This window comes from Cariama cristata, unplaced genomic scaffold, assembly GCF_000690535.1.
Source record: "Cariama cristata isolate BGI_N322 unplaced genomic scaffold, ASM69053v1 scaffold13345, whole genome shotgun sequence".
NCBI lineage: Eukaryota > Metazoa > Chordata > Aves > Cariamiformes > Cariamidae > Cariama > Cariama cristata.
The window spans coordinates 22,078-22,734 of record NW_009617008.1 but is presented as its reverse complement, the minus strand read 5'-3'; positions in this window follow the sequence as shown (position 1 = coordinate 22,734).

Below are 657 nucleotides of genomic sequence, written 5' to 3'. Positions count from 1 at the left end.
TTTCCTTACTGTCCTGCTTGCATCCTTGGCAGATCCAAGCTCCAATGCTTTGCTGAGTTTTCCTGCACTCCAATCTTCAGCTGCTCTGGTAGAAATTTTTTTTTTTTTTTGGTTGGTTATACTACTGTTTTCAGAGGAAAAGCCTTTGCTAGTGTGTGACATGAAAGGACAAAGCAGAAATTGCTGTCCATTAATTTGCTGCTACACAGGGCCTATGCTGGAATCACTGCATCCTTTACACTCCTCCACTCCACATAGGTCACTCCAAGATCATTTCCCTCTAACAAAGGTGACCTGAATCATCCTTAAAGGAAGTATGAGATTGTAGTCACACATTTCTAAAAGGCCAAGATGGGACATAACCACCTCCAAATCAGCTTGACATACTGCCTGTGATTGTTACTTGTGGTTTACGCACCAGGGCACCGTGAAAACCATTGAGGGATCTCCTTGCACAAGCACTGCAGGCTTTCATTAAAACTTAGGATAATGCCCTGATTCCATACGTCCCTCTTGACCGTGGAGATTTCATACACGGCCCCTCCCAGAGGCACTTTCTCCACCACACCAACCACACTACAAAAACAGAGAACAATCTTTGTGTTCTTGATCAAAATATCTTTTAATCCTTTTGATGCCAACAGAGGTGGCATGGCA